Consider the following 18,700-nt stretch of genomic DNA (forward strand, 5'->3'; position numbering starts at 1 on the left):
ATGTGGTTCTTTTTTAAAGATTTTATTTATTTATTTGTGAGAGAGAGAGAGAGAACATGAGTGGGGGGAGGAGGGGCAGAAGGAGAGGGAGAAGCACACTCCCCACTGAGTAGGGATCCTGACATGGGGCTCGATCCAGGGTCTTGGGATCATGACCTGAGCTGAAGGCAGATGCTTAACCAACTGAGCCACCCAGGTGCCCCCATAAATGTGTTTTATAAATAACTTAAAAGATGAAGAAAGCATAGATATACCAGAATTTATTTTTTTAATTTAAAAAGAATTTTTTTATTTTTTTATTTTTATTTTTTTAAAGATTTTATTTATTTGACAGAGAGAGACACAGCGAGAGAGGGAACACAAGCAGCGGGAGTGGGAGAGAGAGAAGCAGGCTTCCCGCTGAGCAGGGAGCCCGATGCGGGGCTTGATTCCAGGACCTGGGATCATGACCTGAGCCGAAGGCAGACGCTTAACAACTGAGCCACCCAGGCGCCCCAAGAATTTTTTTTTTTAAATGGAATGCTTCACAAACCTGTATGTCATCCTTGCACATGGCAATGCTAATTTTCTCTGTATTGTTCCAGTTTTAGTATGTGTGTTGCTGAAGCGAGGACGAAATACCAGAATTTAGAATGGAATCGAAACTAGGTGACTCATTTTTGTATACACAAATATTTTCCATAATTATATTTCATATTAATTTTCCTTAGACCTTTACTGTTTTCTTTACTGTAGTTCTACCAATTACTCATATTCTAGGCTTGTAGAGAGTAGAACTCATATTTTCTTTTCCTATTTAACTGAGCCATTTGTTTCTCCCTGGGGTAGTTTTATTTAATTGGAAAACTAAACATTGCTTGTTAATTAATAGATGTTACCTGCAGGGTGTTATTTCATAGTAGAAGAAGAGTTTACTAAGACACAATATATAATATAATATAAAACTTGACTACAAATCAAATGAGTAAACAAGTTGAGGCATCTAAAAGCTTTGGGCGGTCTTATATACTTTGCAAAAACAAATGCCTTCAAGATTAATGGTCTATGAATTTAACATTTAGATCCAGCTCCTGGAGTGAAAAGAGATAATCAAAAATACGTTTTTATTTATTTATTGTTAATAGTATGATTGGAGTATCACTGATATACAATGAACTGCATATGGGTACAATTGGTAAGTTTTGACATGTGTATACATCTGTGAAACCATCTGTCATCCCCAAAGTTTGTTCATGCCCCTTTAGAATCTTTCCCGTCTGTCCTTCCCATGCCCTCTTCCCAGGCAGCCACTTATTTGCTTTCTGTCACTGTTGATTAGTTTCATTTTGTACAGTTTTATAGAAATGGAATCTTGCAGTACATACATTCTTTTATTTGGTCTGGCCTCTTTCTCTCAGAATTACTATTTTGAGATTCATCCATGCTTTTCATGTATCATGTGTTCCTTTTTTCTTATATCTGAGTTTCATTCCATTGTATGGGTATACCACTATTTGTTTATCCATTTGCTTTTTTTTTTTTTTTTAAGATTTTATTTATTTGAGAGGAGAGAGAGAGCAAGCATGAGGAGGGGGGTAAGAGCAGAGGGAGAGGGAGAAGCAAACTCTCTGCTGAGCAGGAAGCCAGACATGGGGCTTGATCCCAGGACCCTGAGATCATGACCTGAGCCAAAGGCAGACACTTAAGCAACTGAGCCACCCAGGTGCCCCTATCCATTTGCTTCTTTATAGACCTTTGGGCCATTGCCAGTTTTTAGCTATTAGAGATAAACATTCACATGCAAATCTTTGTATGGAGATTCACTTTTCTCTTGAGTAAATACCTAGGATTGGAATGACTGTCACATGGCACACGTTGATGAACTTTTTAAGAAATTGCTAAACTGTTTTCGAAAGTGGTGGCACCATTTCACATTCCCACCGCTGGTGTGTCAGTTCTAGTTCCTTCACATTCTCACCAACACTTGTTATAGTTGGTTTGTTAATTATTTTCCTCATGACTAATGACTAAGCTTTTATGCCATCTATATTAGTCTCCTCTGGCTGCTGTGATATATTACCACAAACTTGGCTTGAAACAAGAACAGAAGGTTATTCCCTTGCAGTTATGGAAGCTTGATGCCTGAAATCAGTTTTACTTAGCTAAAATCAAGGTGTTAGCAGAAAAGCCTGTTCCTTGTCCTTTCCAGCATCTAGAGCTGAACTTCTTGAATTCTTTGGCTCAGGGTCCTTTCCTCTCCTCCATCTTTAAAGCCAGTGGCATAACATCTTCTCTCTCCGACCTCTGTTTCCCTCTGCTTCCGTCATATGGCCTTCTCTTCTATGGTCAAACTTCCTCTGCCTTCCTCTTATAAAGAACATGTGATTGCATTTAGGGTCCACCCATATAATCCAGAATAATCTCATCTCAAAAATCCTTAATTTACCTCACATCTACAAAGTCTTTTTTTCTTTCTTTTCTTTTCTTTTTTTTTTTTTTTTGGCCAGAGATTAGGACATGGATAAATTTTGGGAAGCCATAATTCACCTACCATATCATTCATTATTTTTTCTTTGATAAAGTATATGTTCAATCTTTGGCCCATTTTTTGTCTCTTTTAATTCAGTTTTGAGAGTACTTTATATAAGTCCTTTATGAGCTACATTCTTTGCAAATATTTTCCTCCAGTGTGGCTTATCTGTTTATTATCCTAAGAGTGTCTTTTGAAGGACAAAAGTTTCTAATTTTGAGCCCATTTTTTTCTTATATGGATCATGCTTTTGGTGTCCTAAGAAATCTTTGACAACCCAAGGTGATAAAGGTCTTCTCTTAGGTTTTTCCTAGAAACTTTATAGTTTTAGATTTTTACATTCAAATCTATGATCTATTTCGAGTATTTTTTCTTATACAGTACTAAATATGAATCTAAGTTCATTTTCTTGCATGTGGATTTCCAAATGTCTGAGCACCTTTTTTTGAAAGCCTCTTCTTTCTGCATTGAATTGCCTTTGCAGCTTTGTCAAAAACCATTTGTTTATGTAAGTAGGGGCCTATTTCTGAACAGCTTATTCTGTTCCATTGATATATTTGTCTATCTTGATGCCAATGCCACACTACCTTGGATTACCACAGCTTTATAAGATGTTTTGAAATCAGGTAGTATGAGCCCTCCAGTTTTGTTGTTTTTGGAGCTTTTTGGCTATTCTATGTTCTTTATATTTCCATGTGAATTTTCAATGTTTGTCAAGTCCTAGCCAAAAACAAAAGGAAAATCCTGTTGAGATTTTTGATATGATTGCATGGAGTTATAGATCAATTGGGGGAGAAGTGACATGTTAATAATGGCAAGCTTCCTGACCGATGAACTAGGTATATCTTTCTAACTACTTAGGGCTTCTTTACTTTCACTCAGCAATTTTTTTTTTTTTTTAGTTTTCAGAAGTCCGGCATTTATTCCCCTGTTCTTTATCTGTATCACATACCATGAAAGAAAATAGGGTGATGACACCAATATCAAAACCTTAAACTTTTGTCCACATTTCTCTGAAAATGTATTTTATTTGGTTAAAATGTATACTTTATTTTTTGGGGGGGGGGGGAGATATTTTGATTGCTTTAAAAGTATTTCTGTCAATATGTCCTTGTCCAAGTAGAGCAAACATTTTCTTATCCTTGATTTCCACAGCATTTTACACAGTTTCTTATGAGAATTTCAACACACTTTTCAACTTTATATTTCTAATTTATCTTTACATCCCATAATTGATGAAGTTAAAGAATCTGGCAGTTAAAGGGTTTAACAACTTCCTCAGGTTCACTGCTAGTTGTCAACAAAGGCACGTGTAGAAGTAGGATTAACTATTTTTGAATTACAGGACGCTTGATTATATTCCAGTAAATAAGCTTTGATTTTTTTTTCTTTCTTAAGGACTGTGAAATAGGCCTTTAAGCAATTTTCTATGTACAAATAGTCATCATTTCAGAAAATATAACAAAATTGCTAAATATTGTATCAGTACTTAGTTTCAAGTGTAACCGCCAAAACGCACAGGAGCGAAACATAAGTATCTTCGTGGTCCCAGCCCTGTAGCACTTAGACCAGTGGGTTCTTTTGCATTCCATCACTATAATAAATGAAGTGCTCTTCTGTATCTATTCTGCAGGTCGAGCAGCATAAAGTAAAAATTGTCTTCTCACTGACTCCCAGAACTTATCACACAAAAAGCCTGTAAGAATTACCATGTTACTTATCAAAGGTAAAGCCCATGGTTATGGCCCTGTGGACGAGTAGGTGGTTTTCAAGACATCGATATGAGTTGTGTAATCATCCTTCTAGTTTTCTTACAATGTCATTTTTTTCCCAAAGAAATAAGATAAATGGAAATGGTTACGAGCTAGTGGCTAATTAGTTTAGACTAGTTAAATACCACACATTTCAACTGATTTCAACAAATATTTGTAACATTTACCTCTTTCAGAAGTACAGTTTTAGCAATTAAGCAGAGCTGAATATTTCAACATGCCTGCAGTTGCAAATATGATGCTATCATGCATTTGAAAAGATTAAATTCTTCTCACCAGAAATGCTTTCTGTGTTATAAATTTCAAGGTAAATATCATTTTAGGTTGCATCATCTTCTGATTTTGCAGATAATATTGATTTCATTTCTAGTGCAGAAAGCGACTGTCCCTATGAGTTGACTAAGCTCTTTGTTGTCAAAGGTTATTACTATTTTTACACCACCCTGGTATGCCAGTAAATGTTTCTCACTTCATTATCATGCCCAGGCCTTTATAATATTGCTTAATACAGGATGAAAATATTTGTCCACTTTTGGTTTGGATGTTTGTGAGCATGAATGATTGTGGGGAATCAAATGTAGTTGTTGAAAGGGTTTTCACTGATGAATAACAAAATCCCTCAGAGCTATGGGTACATGGATTTTTAATAGGTGCATTTATTTGATTACCATCAGCCATTTGTAGTATGTTCCAGTTACTCCCCGTTAACTGACTTAAAAAAATAGTTAGTAAGCCAAGATTCCTCAGACTTTCTGAGCAAGACTGACTTCTATTTAAATATCAATTCAAATTTATAAAGTATCTAAAAAATACGAAATGATGTTTTCAGCATTCAGCTTATTTTGGAGTTAAGGTTCGACTAACTTGGATGATTTGTTATGTTCCTTTTTACCAGGTTAGCAATAAGTGTTTTAAATATATGGCAGGAAACCTACCTCAGAAGAACCTAAATGACCTATTATTAAAGAAACTTATTTTTAATAATTAGACACTGCATTTGTTTACATGTATACTTCAGAGTGCCTCTGAAAAACTAAATTTCCACATTTTTTAGCTTCCTAAAAACAGGGATAGACTTGTTCTAACCAGCTTTCCTTGAGTTTATTTCTAAGTTGCTTTTGGGGCAAATGACTTGAATTGCTGTGTTGTTCTGGTTGGTAGTATATGATGATTTAACCCTCAGAACTCCAGCACTGTGGACTTGGGCTTCACTCCAAGTCACCGTGAGATACACATAGGGCGTACTTTGTCTTTGCTGAAATCATGAAAACACTGCAATTTCAGAATGTGTGGTACCTGCTCCAAAATAATAAAGTGGCCTATCTATTGTCTTCACTCATGAGCCTATAAAGTGTTCCCCATGGTTCCTTTAAAACTAAATTGGGAAGGTGTCCTGTTGGTGGATATTCATTTCTGTGGATATTCATATTAATGTGTGGATTCGTGTGCTGTTGTTGCATTCATTTGAGAAGTGGATTTTCACAGGAAACTAGCAATGCTTCAGTGTGAAATCTAGTTCTAATTTCACATAGATAATTCTTCCTGTCTGTACTTTTTCTTTGAGCATGTAAAATTGAAGACACAATTACTTATTTGTACTCAAAGTTACTAAGCAGAGTTTCAAGTCAAGAGCTCCCAGTGTAAAGCAGTCTCTTTTGTTAGCATTTGATACAAACTGCATGAAAAGTAAATTTTAAGGTTAATTGTGTTTGGAAGCACTTTTAAAAGAAATCTTACAGTTACATGTACAACTATTGGTGCTAAATCAAAGGGCTTGCTTTGCTGGAGGAGATAGATCTGAGAGATAAGAACACATGAAGTCTCAGTGGTAAATCAGTTTGACAGAAATAAGGTTTTGAAATGTTTAAATTCAGTTTCAACAACTGTTCAGTCTACAGAATACCAAATAGTCTGTTTAAATGAATTATTTCATATTTCTCCAATGTTTCAGTAGTGAGAAAACTGGTGAATGAGAAACATTACTTTTGAAATTAAGAAAATTGAGATGAATGTATATTAGCATTTTGAACAAAAAAAGAGCTAAATATTTCTCTTTTTTTAAGTTTTAAGAGTTTAAGCAAAAATTGATTTGAATGGGGCAATGCCAAACGGGAAGTGATTAGAAGTGCTTGCAAGGTAAGTATTTCTAATTTTCTGTTTTGAAGCATTTATACATAATCAACATTTTTAATAATGGTAATGTCTGATATATTTTGGATGCTATATTTTAAAACTATCCTATGATCCTTTGGGCATACATAGATATTTGTGTGTGTGTGTGTGTATACACACATGTGTAGTATATCATCGCATAGATAACATGTCTCTTTTGATCATTTTGAAAATTGGTTCAGAAAACTTAGTTTTTAAATACATGTTTTGATGAATACTATAGGTCCATAAATGATAATTTATGTATTTATATATGTGTTTAGGTATACGTAATATATATGCTTCGTCTCAGAGGGTTTCCTTTTAAAGATACATAGACATGTGTAATGAAACAAGACAAAACCAGAGAGGGAGACAAACCATAAGAGACTCTTAATCTCAGGAAACAAACGGAGGGTTGCTGGAGTGGACGGGGGGTGGGAGGGATGGGGTGGCTGGGTGATGGACATTGGGGAGGGTATGTGCTATGGTGAGCACTGTGAATTATGTAAGACTCATGAATCACAGACCTGTACCCCTGAAACAAATAATACATTATATGTTAATAAAAAAAAAAGAAATATGTAAAACTAACAAATTTTCTTCTAAGGAGCACCATATTTTAAAAACATAACAAATACATATGAAAAATAATATAATAAACCATTATTCAATTTATTGAATATGTATTAAATACACTTTTCAAATGAGACGACAGTGAACTTATATGGTTTCCTCATGATCTGTCATCCAAAAAATAAAAAATAAAAGGGAATATGTTTTTGTTCAGTGCTGTTTCTCAGTCCCCAAATATCTGGGTGACCTTTTGGTGTTCTAGGGTTTAGTCTCTGAGTAGGGGGCTCTACTTCCCTGTGAAAACATCCAAAAGAATTGACCTCATCCCTCACCTCTCTGGTCCTGAGACTCTGAGCCTAGCATCAGTGGTCAAATTAAATTCTTCAGGCCAGGAGAAATAGAGTCAGTCCTCACAGACATCCCCCAACAATCTTGGACAGTCTTTCATCACCAGGAAAGTAACATCACAGGTGCTAAAAGAGAAAAGATTTTCTAGGAAAAAAAAAAAAAAGGAATTCCATAGTGTCTACATCTACTAGATGCAGAAACAAAATATACATTGAAGAAATAGTAAAATAATTGGTATCAGCTTGAAGACAAAATATTTTTTATATGTTTCCATTTGTTTCTCATTAAGAATCAAGCCAACTTATTGGGGGAAGAAATATATAGATAACAAAGATAATTCATCTATTCATGTTTACTTATTTATTTATTTATTTTAGCACACAGAGTAAGAATATAATCTTTTTGGATTTTATTCCCCAACAATTTTTAATGGGTTTTTAAGCTAGCTAAAGAAAAGACAATTCCTGGGAGAATTAAAGTCTTAAAAGTGAGACTCAAGACCAAAGAATCCATGAGTATATATACTTCCCCATATTGCAACAAAAGCTATTGTTGACAAAAACAATTTTGATATAGATAAATCTTTTCTCCTTTATTCTATTAGAAGTATTTCTTTCTAGGGATTTGAATCTCAGAGGTCTGAAACAAAAGTGAAAGTAGACTTAATTCTTTCTGTATTTCTTTTTTTTTTTTTCCTGCCTTCTTTTCATCCCAACCATCAAATATTTATGTTCTGTGCACTGGGCTAGGTACCAGGGAACAAGATAAATAAGACACAGTCCCTGCTAATAAGGACTTTATCATCTAGTGGGAAAGATAAAAATAAATAAATACAAGAAATAAAGTATTGTAGGCTTTTTGATACAAGTATGCTCCTCTAGGGAAAAGGAAAGAAGCAGTTGGTTATATGTGGGGAGATCTGACAAGTTTTCATAGATAAAATGATGGTTGTAATGATTATGAGCTTGTACGCACCAAGTGGACAAAGTGAGAGGAGTATTCCAGATAAAAGCAGCAGCACAAGAAAAGGAAGAGACTTGAAATAATAGGTGCATGCAGTCTGGAGTTCGAATTGTAGAAAATAGAAACCTTTAGAAGGATTTCTTGTTTTGTTCTGTGTTAGTAATATCATTTTTGCAGCCATGTGGAAGGTGGTTTGCAGGGAGGCCCGTGCAGATGGAAAAGGGTGGGCAGAGACTATTTCCACAGTCCAGGCTGATGAAAACCTAGAGACCAGAGCAGTTAAAACACTAAAAAAGATAGAGGAATGAGCACAAAATGAAGGCAATTCAAGGAGCTATCGAGAATTGTTTTAGAAGGCAAGCAGCCAAAATTCTCTACTTCCTTATAATAATTGGTTGTGTATCAGTGATCATTTAATTATATAAAAGATGAGAAAAGATTTTCTCTGTAGTTCCTCTGTATGACAGGGGGTTTTTCGGCAGCATTTCTCTCTCTCTCTCTCTCTTTCTGTCACTTTGTCTTGTTGCTGCTTGTATCTAACAAGGTTTATGCTGGGAAAGGGAGTTTGGGCCATTTGGGGGAAAAAATTTCATTTTTTTATGTACATTTATTCATTCAACAAACATTTATATAGTACCTGCAGTGTGTCCCTGGGAATGGGAAAAGAAAGTGACCTGATTCATGGCCTAGACTTGAGATTTCACAGCACAATGCAGAGAGCATATAGGAACCACTACACTCTGTTCATTTCCATAACGGAGGCATGTATGAGCAGCAGAGGTTCAACAGAAGAAAGTCAATGCTTGAGGTCAGACATGAAAAATCAAGAGTTTGCCATGGGGAAAGGGAGCCAGACAGAATAAGTCCATTTTATATTCAAAATTTCAGACAAGTAAGGAAATCTGGTATGTTGACGGAAGAATAAATGGTTCAGAACAATCTGGGGAAAATGGTGAGAGATGAAACCATTCAAAGTAGACAGGAGCCAGGTTATGGAGGGGCCTGCAAGACGAAATATTCAAGAATTATGACGTGCTCTGAATTGCATGTGCAGAGAAGAGAGAAGTAACGAACGTTAGTTAAGCGTGCCCTGGCTCTGTGATGAGGGCTTCGGGTAGAGTATTTTGACATGATGCACTGGGAAGAGCACAATTTTGAAACTGAACAAACTTGAATTTAGATCCCAAATCCTTTTTATTAATTTTTAGAGCTGGGCCAAGTAAGTTATTCGAACATCGCTCATCTTCATAATGTTTCACACATAGCTTGCATAGCTGTTGTAAAGAACCGGTGTTTGCTGCAGAGGATCAGACATGGTAGGTGGTATTGTTACTATGAATAAACACTATGAGAGCTGAAACTCAAAGCCCCACTCGATTCCAAAGAATGCGCACAACACAGGCCTTAACCAGTCAGAATATCGCAGCCCCTTGGACTGCTTCACTTAACAGTTGGTATGTGACTCATGCTGACCAAAGTTAAGCCTGAGGTCTGGTCAAAGACATTTGGAGCACTGAGAAGGTGAATCTAGAGATCCTTGTCACCGTGTGCCACCACGAAGCATGGACTGGCCAAGAAGTAAAGCTAAAATAGGCAGAGTCAGGAAAGTGACAGTAAGTCCTGGGTCCACTGTACCTAGAGTTAGCTCTGCCTATGTACTTTTTTGGTAAAGGAGCTAAACACAATAATAAAAATAACTTCTCTTTTGGCTTGGCCCAGATTGAAATAAGTTTTTGGTCACTTATATCCAAGAACACTAATGAAGTTGGCATTAGTAACATAGATACTCACTCTGGCATAGCAATAATGTAGGGAAAGAGGGTTTGTAATCAATAAGGGAAAGAACGAAATATTACGAGACAGTTCATGTAGATTGCTTGTTCTAGAAGCTGAATGAAAAAAAACAAAACATCTTACAGGAGAAGGTGCAGTAGCTAGAGTGGGGACGGTTAAAGAAGTATTTATTCCCAAGATGGGAGAGCCTTGAACATGTGTCTGGCCTACGGGAATGAGGCCAGTGGAAAGGAAAAGGTTGACAGTACTCAGAAGAGCGGGGATAATTAATGGAGGAAAGTCCAGGCAGGGGCAGGATGTGATGAATATTTCTGTTGCCATGAAATCTCTAGTAAGGTCTCATGTGTGTTCATATGATCAATTTGACTACAAGTGTTCTTTTTTCTTTATTTAAAAAATTGTTTTAACTTCTTCAAGTCTAGTTATATTTTTGTCTCCTCTAATCTCTCCGACTTTCCTCAATCATATGAAGTCTTACAATACCCCACTTTCCCATCAAACACACACACACACACACACACACACACAAACAGAATAAAATTAAAACTCCCTATTCAAACTGGTGAAGATTTTTCACAGCTGAAGAATACCCCAGAATAACCCAAGCCATCTCCACAGAGTCATTTTTGCAGGTTTTAAAGTTTTCTCTACTTTTTTTGGTCTGCAGTTTTGCACCATCTGATGCACAAAAACAATGGGTAAGAAGATTACGTCAAATGTATGAAAGAAATGGCCGGAATCCAGTGGGAAAGACATGCCCTCCACATTTGGCAGGAGGAGGACAGGGAGGCAGTGGCTTTGTAAAGTGATGAGTCACACTTGAACAGAGGCTCTGGAAGGAATTAGTTCAAGAGAAGGCTGGAGAGCTCCCTGAAATGTACGAGTGCCACGGGCCATTAGCTATATGTGTGTGATCTTAGCGAGACAAAAGAAACCTGAGGTCTTCAGGCCTTTTCTCTGGAACCAGCAGAGAAAAATGTCCTTTGCTTCTCTTGTCTCTGTGCCGTGTAGAAAATCACAGCCCTTTTTCTGTTCCAGTGAGAAAACAGTTCACAAGCACTTTTTAGAAAACTTTATCTTGACCCAAAGTATATAATATAGATTTTAAATTTTGTAACTGGATGTCTCAGAAGGAAAGATTGATCTGCTCACAGGTCACTGGGCCACAGAATTAATGAGCATAAGACAGACTGGGCAAGAGACGGATGAGAGAGAAGAAACCTGTTTGTTTAACTCTGAATCAATCAACAAAAACAAGCCTCAGACTGGCAGCAAATGACTAGCAGATGGGCAAACCCCCAAACAACGAGGCAAAGAACAGAGCCAAATTTACATTAAAAAACATGCCTTTTGAACACGATGAACACTATGGTAAATATCAACTGCCATGGATCAGGAAGCAAAAGTTCCCAATTCTTGGGTTAAGAAACCGCCCAGTATTTAATGTCTTTGGGAGGGATGGGCTTTTTGCAATAATGTTAACAATAACTATAAATACATACATAAATGACGGCTATTCTCCTGATCCTGTTTCTGGTACCATTTCATGCTAATCATCTCACTTTGAAGGGCAGTAGTAAAATTTTGGCATTATGACAGTGAATCTCATTTCGAGCTTGGGATATGGAAGACTATGACTCTTTGTTATACTCTTGGATGTTCAGATATGGCCAGAGAATAAAAAGAGGTTAGGCTTTCATAGGCTGAATTATCAAAGCGTGACCTACATCCCCACAAATTGGTTTTTAAGTGAAGTGCCATGAAATCGATAAAACGTTCCAGTAGGTAATGCAACCGAGTTTGTCAATTGGTTCATGAACTGTTGGTTCATCAAGTGGCGCTCTTTGTTTCTAAAGCACTAAGTGATAGATCAAGGAACAGAGTGTTGGCCCCAGGCCTTCCGAAATGAAGCAAGAGCTGCTGGGCAGTTGTGCAATGTTGTCAGAAGACAGTCTCAGTGTGTGCCAGAACATCAGCTCATTCCTAGCTGTTAGGATTTTTTTTTTTTTTTCATTTTGAAAGACCAAAAGTACTTGAAATGAGAGGGGACAGAGAACCCTCCCAGTTCTGGGAAATTGGAGTGAAGGCACGACACCCATTCAGTCCAATTGTGATCAAATGACTTGAACGTTTCATTCTTCCACTTTCATTTTGCTTGGGAGAGTAACCCCGCCATGAGATTAACATGGAATAGAATCGAAATGTCCACAAACTGTGAACATCCCACCGGGTGACTAGAATGGTGGCAGGAGAGCCAGTAATCTGAGGCCCTTGGTGACCTCTGAGGGGAGGTCCCCTTGTTTGGCTTCGACTTTTCAAAATTGCCTGAGAAGAGTGTTCTTTGTCTCTTGCCATTTAAAGGTTGCTGGAAGCTGTAGGTACATGAGAGCTGATTGTCTCCGGTCTCCTTTTGCATGGAAATTCTTGGCTCTTTGCCTGGTTTACTTTACAGTTAGCGTTACCTCATTATTCTTATTTTCCTCTGGTGTCCTGCCTTGAGGAGCTTTTCCTGAATCTGACTTTTCTGTCTCTCCCCTCAGAGCTGACCATGCAAAAATCTGATAGAGCACGTCAAAGCGCTGCCCTCAAGGATGTGATAATGGTGACTTCTGCCTACGCATTCCAGTCCATTTTTCATGTCAGACTTCTGAGGAGGTCTTTTCAAAGAGTCCAATCTGATATAGTTTCCTCATTCTACAGATTGAAAATCTGAGGCATATTTTTAAAGTGGACGAAAGTAGCAATTATAATGGTCAGGGGCCACAATATTACGGTAAATTAAGAGAGCTGAGAATAGCATCTATTCTGTGCCCAATCCTGTGCTGGGTGCTAGGCTTTTGAAGGATATCAGTTCTGATGCTCACATTAACTTTCTAAATTAAATAGCATTGTTTTTATTTGCTGCTAAATTCCAGGACTAGGATTTGACCCAAAGCTTGTCTCCTTCCAAAAGTTTGATCTCTGTCACATCACATGGGGCTGCTTCCCAATTGAAATAATACTTTTATTACATACTTAAGTAGTCTATTAAGTGTTGATTTACATTAAGTACTGCATTTTATTACCTATCCTCACAAAAATCTTTTGTGCTTAATAGGGATTAAGTTTTTCTTACAGATGAAGAAACTGAGGTAAACTGAGGTGACGCTTAGGTCAGGGGAGATCCTCTGACTTGCTACAAAGATTAATCACATTATAGAAAATAGGATTGAGGTCTTCTGTGTTGAAATGCTGTCATTTGCATTAGATCACATCATCTGTTTTGGGGTATATATTTTGGGATAGACCCAAAGCAGTTAAGATCAATGATATATGTATCAGGATTTCCACAAATAACCACATAATTTTACCTGATGTTAGTAAGGCTGTAGGTAAGAGGTACTATCAAACGCTGTGAAGAAAAAAAGAATTGTGAGTTCCCTGAGAGCAGGAACCCTATATCCCCAATAATTAGCCCAGTGCCTGGCAAATAGGTATTCAATAAATAGTTGCTGAGTGATGGAGAATAACTTAAGATTGACACATTAAGAGAGAGCTTGTTAGTGGAGACAAACATAAAATGAATAGGCAGCATTTGTTTGTACGTGTAATTGTAAAGCTGCAACTTTTCAACTTGTCTGTGAAGCCCACTGATAAAAAAGAGAGACAATACCTCTTCTCAAAAGCCTTCACTGGGAAAATGTGTCCTGAGAAATGTTTTTTTTTTTTTTTTTTTATAAGAAAGGTACCTTTTTTTTTTTTTTTAAAGATTTTATTTATTTATTTGAGAGAGAGAATGAGATAGAGCATGAGAGGGGGGAGGGTCAGAGGGAGAAGCAGGCTCCCTGCCGAGCAGGGAGCCCGATGCGGGACTCGATCCAGGGACTCCAGGATCATGACCTGAGCCGAAGGCAGTGGCTTAACCAACTGAGCCACCCAGGCGCTCCCTGAGAAATGTTTTTTAACTTGAATATGTATATCACACCAAATTCATCTATACATAGGCAATCCCACTAAACTTACCAGTGGGGTATCTCTTTTTGGATACATTCAGAATGGCCTTATACCCCTAAGAATTTGCTAGTTCTTCCAATCAATAATTAAATATTTTTGAGTGCCTATAACATCATGGTTCTCAATATTGGAGGTACAGCAGTAAACAAAATGGAGAAAAATTCTTCCCTCATATACTATGCATTCTAGTGTAGAGAGAATAAACAAAAAGTTAAACATCTACTCTGTCAAATGGGGATAACCACAATAAATACAAATAATTAGCAATAACCACGCCTCGGGTAAACCTCATTGGCTACGATACTGCCACTGTGCAAAGCTGACAATAAATACAAATAAAACAGGATATGGAGTACTAGTGTGTGTGCGCAGGTGCAGTTTAAAATACGGTGATGTAGGAGTCCTCACACATAGGATGATGTCTGATCAGAGATATAAAGGAGGTAAGTGAGCTGTAGATACTCAGGAGGGTGAGAAAAGCATTTTTGAAAATGGACTAGTAAGTACAAAGTCTCAAAGGCTGGGGTGTGCCTGTAACATTAGGAGGAAGAAGGCTGGGGTCAGGACAGAGAGCAGGGTTTGCAATAAACTCAGAGAGGAGGATGGATGTAATATAGGGCCTTACAGATGATTGTAAGGGCTCAAAATCTTCTCTGCACAGGAAACCATTAGTGGGCTTTGAGCAGAAGAACATGATTCAATTTATCCTCTATCAGGATTACTCTGAATGCTTACTGTATTATGAATTGACCAGGGGCAAGAGTGGAAGCTCTTAAAATGATCCAGGTGAGAGACGATGATGGTTTCCTGAGAGAGTAACAGTGAAGTGGTAAGAAGTGGCCATAATCTGGATATGTATTTGAAGGCAGAATTGCTAAGCATTGTCAAGGAACTGGATATGGGGTAGAGAGAAAGAGATCTGTCAAGGATCATAGAGAGGTTTTTATCCTGAGCAATGGGAAGGATTGAGTTGCCATTTACTAAGATAGGAAGGACTGTAGGTTGAGGAGGCTCAGGAGATGAGGAATTCAGTTTGCAGATGTTAAAGAGGCTGTTGGATGTATGAGGCTGGAGCTCAGAGATGTCCCTGCATGACACAGAGATTGGAGGGGTGTCAACTTATAGAGGCATTTAAAGACCTGAGACAGAATGAACTCACCTGAGCAAGTACTGTTCATTCCATGATTGAGCGTAAACAAAGATGGAGTCTGCACTCCCATGTTTATTGCAACATTATTCACAGTAGCCAAAATATGGAAGCAACCTAAGTGTGCATCAGTGGATGGACGGATAAAGAAGATGTGATATGTATCTCACGTATATATCACATCATATATATCATATGTGCTGTCATATATATTGCATATACTTCACATCATATATATCACATGTGCTGTCATATATATTGCATATATATCACATCATATATGTCACATCTATATAATTGCATCATACATGTGTGTGTATATATATGTGTATATATATATATCACATCACATCACATACACACACACAATGGAATATTATTCAGCCATGAGAAGGAAGAAAATCCTGCCATTTACCACAACATGGATAGATCCTGAGGACATTACGCTAAGTGAAATAAACCAGACAGGGAAAGACAAATACTGCAAGGCATCACTCATAAGTATAATCTTAAAATGAAAACAAAGCAAAAAAACAGTCAAAGTCATAGAAACAGAGAAGAAAAACGGGGTGGAGGCTAAGGGAAATAGGTAGAAGAGAAAAAAAAAGACTTAGAGCACCCAGTGAAGTAGAAGAAAAAACAGGAGAATTCACTATCTGAAAGCTAAGTAATAAAAGTGTACTAAGGAGGATTAATTAATGGTGCCACATGTTGCTGGAAAACCATGGAAGATGAGAGTAGAGAACTGATCAAGAGCTTTAACAATGGGAGATTATTCGTGACCTCAACAAGAGCTGTTTCAATGCAGAGATTATTTCCAAAAGATTGGATTGGATTGGATTAAATAGAGCAGGAAGAAGAGGAATTGAAGGTAAAGATAAATATACCGTTTTATATTTCAGTAAGTGCAGAGAATTGGGAAGGACCGAGATGACTGGAATAAGGAGGGGACCAGGTTGCATACTCTGGTGGCATGAGATTCTACTCAGGGTGGGTTAGGGAAGAGAGAGGGAGGAAAGACAGGAAGTGTCAACATGAAGAGCTCCTACACTAGCGGCCTCCACACTTGGGGTAGTAGGATGTGGGAGAGAAACTAGTCTTCATGCTAGGGGGCTGAGTGGGAATCTGTGGTAGGCTGAGTGGGAATCTGTGGTAATCTGAGTGGGAAGGAGGCATTTTTTTCAGTTGGAGTAAAAAAGGTGAAGGGAAACTTTGATGATATATTTGAAGATGTAGGGTATTTTCCTGGTGATTGACCCTTTAGGCCAGAGGGCTTAGAGGAATGGTTTTAGGAACTGGAAAATGGCAGGAGATGAGGTTAGGTTAGGAGATAGAGCCATATGGGTTTGGGGTCTCAGAGATTGGGTGATAACTTAGGAGTTAAGGGCTTTTTATGACTGATAGAAATAACATTAATAGATATAAATTTAATAGGATTAAATATGATAGTCTTAAAGCAAATTATAGAGATAAAGTTGTGAGAGTATTGGAGATGAGGGAGGAGGAGATGGGAGAATTGCCCGAAGTATGAAGAGCACTGGGCATTCTGTTACATGATATCTGTAAATGCCAAATATTTCCTTCTCTTTAGGGATGATTTATTTTTAGGCTTTTCCCTGACTCTGATCTTAATGCTGTGTTATAACAGTCATTAAATAAATATCTGTTGAAAAAAAAGAGTCTAAGAATGAATACATGATTCCAGAAGATGACAAAGTGCTGAATGAGACTTCATTCTAGATGGGATGGAATAACTTGGGGTAGACCAGGACTGCTAATACGAACACCTAGAAAAGCCCGGTAAAATGGTGTGATCTGTTTGACAGTGTCAGAGGCTGTTGAGGAAATAAACCCCAGGGGGCACTGAGTTAGGAGGCTGAGATTTGGAATGTACAGTCACGTGGCTGATTTTCTCCTTAGGAGAATTAGGACAATTCTTGGATTCTGGGGCTGCATAGGGTTGAAGAGCGCAAACTAACTGGTGTTCGATGTCTAGTAGTTGTCTAAATGTCTGGTGACTTCCTCTTTTCTTGGGTGTACAGCCACCTGAGTGAATAAGCAGAGGACCCTTTGGGAAAGGACTAGGGAACACCCACAGTATACCCTTCTGTGCTGTTACAGAGTCCTTCCTCCTCGGGCTCCCTAGGACCCACTCAGTAGGTTCCAAACCTGAAAACCGTCTCAGTTCTGAAAACCAGGCAAAGAATTGTGATATTTTCTTGGCAATTTCCCTCATCTTCCTACCCCCCATTCTTGCTCTTTTGTTGCTGTTGTCATTATTGACTTTGAGCAGAACCTTTGCCGGCTACCCACTTCTCTGTCTCATGGGGACGCCATACTCCATTGATCATTTGCACTGTTTCCTGTGGGTCAAGCCCATGGGGCTGCTCCTCAGCTCCCTCTCTGAGCTATCTGGTGTTAGGATCATTGCTCTTTCCTACTCTCTAGGAGCTGAGTCCCTTGAGTTTGGGCTGCCTTGGTTGCTCTCTAATGCTACCATTTTATTTTTGTTTATTGTATTGTATTGTATTGTATTCAGCTTTTTGAGTTATTCTAGATAGCAAATTTCATCTGACATCAGTCATAGATGAGTCACAGAATATTTAGTTTAAAAACTATGAATTAATAAATACCCTTTGCCCCTGGGAGACCCACTACCCTCTTAGCTCTTGACATTCAAATCCACCCATACAGAAGCAAATTAACATTTTCTTCCTAAAGAGAAAATTCGTTCTCTACAATATTTTTCTCACTGTTGTCTCATGTCCCTGCTATACTGTGCTTCTTCTTAACTTATAGTAAGATAGACTTTGGCAGTTTTGAAATATGGTTGTTGGGATTTCTGTGTTTGAGGCAAGACATCAAGTGTAGTATTTTAAAACATTAATAAAACTATATGTATGTTTGTATGTTGGGAAGGAAGCTGGGGGAAGGGTTCTGGAGACAGCTGGTTCCTTAGCTACCGTCTTCCTGGGAAAACCTGGGGGTAAACTAACATTTTAATTGAAACTATGATTTTCATTACATCAAATCTGTTTTTATCTTACTCCTTTTCTTGAATGAAAAGTGACATGTGTTATATTAGCAAACATACTAGAAAAGCATCAAAGAGAGAGGGTATACTTGAAATCTTTTTTGAATGTATGATTTATAAAGCAAACTATTCTAATTATAGTTAACATCACATGGCATTTATGAAAACATGAACTCTAGTTTCCAGAGTTAAAAATTATTTGCTGTGAATGTGTGTTTTAGATACTTAAACAGTTGCTCATGTGCTCAAGTTCTGTGTTTTATATATATATATATGCTTTTTAAATATTTATTTATTTATTTATTTATTTATTTATTTATTTATTTTAGAGAGAGAGAGAGTGTGCTAGTGAGCATGAGCACAGTGGGGAGGGGCTGAGGGAGAGGGAGAGAGAGAGAGTCTTAAGCTGAGCA

General features: G+C 37.6%; 2 non-coding genes across 2 annotated transcripts; both read right to left on the minus strand.

Annotated features, from left to right (window-relative positions):
* Positions 1-508: 508 nt before the first annotated feature.
* LOC116624168 lies at positions 509-614 on the minus strand. The gene has a single exon (XR_004297839.1). It is a non-coding gene; the product is annotated as a U6 spliceosomal RNA (small nuclear RNA).
* Positions 615-14,289: 13,675 nt separating this feature from the next.
* On the minus strand, positions 14,290-14,427 carry LOC116624173. The gene has a single exon (XR_004297844.1). It is a non-coding gene; the product is annotated as a U4 spliceosomal RNA (small nuclear RNA).
* Between the last annotated feature and the right edge of the window lie 4,273 nt (positions 14,428-18,700).

The sequence above is a fragment of the Phoca vitulina genome, unplaced genomic scaffold (assembly GCF_004348235.1).
Source record: "Phoca vitulina isolate PV1807 unplaced genomic scaffold, GSC_HSeal_1.0 scaffold64, whole genome shotgun sequence".
NCBI lineage: Eukaryota > Metazoa > Chordata > Mammalia > Carnivora > Phocidae > Phoca > Phoca vitulina.